Source organism: Penaeus monodon, chromosome 30 (assembly GCF_015228065.2).
Source record: "Penaeus monodon isolate SGIC_2016 chromosome 30, NSTDA_Pmon_1, whole genome shotgun sequence".
NCBI lineage: Eukaryota > Metazoa > Arthropoda > Malacostraca > Decapoda > Penaeidae > Penaeus > Penaeus monodon.
In genome coordinates this window covers 32,260,218-32,260,480 of record NC_051415.1, presented here as the reverse complement: position 1 = coordinate 32,260,480, position 263 = coordinate 32,260,218, and the positions used below count along the sequence as shown (strand labels likewise).

The 263-nt window shown below is 30.4% G+C and overlaps 1 protein-coding gene across 1 annotated transcript in view; it reads right to left on the bottom strand.

The window, feature by feature from the left end:
* Nucleotides 1-263, bottom strand: part of LOC119592718 (zinc finger and SCAN domain-containing protein 2-like) — a 34,693-nt gene that overhangs the window by 9,238 nt on the left and 25,192 nt on the right. The gene's annotated exons all lie outside the window — the stretch shown is intronic.

Genomic DNA, 263 nt, shown 5'->3' with positions numbered 1-263 from the left:
TGGAAACAAACAAACAAATTCATAAAGATACAATGAGAATTCTTGCAATATCATATGAAAAGCAGAATAAGAACGATATCAAGAATGATCTTGCTTATTTTTTTATCAGCTAAGCATTTCTTCTCAAAGTTTGAAAGAAGAGCCAAGTTCTCTCTTCATTTAAATCTGACTTTTTTTCTTTTTTTTTAGTAAAGACAAAGTTTTCTTTTGCAATGCCATCAACCACATGTGCAAGCAACTATCAACTCAATGTAATTGCAGGG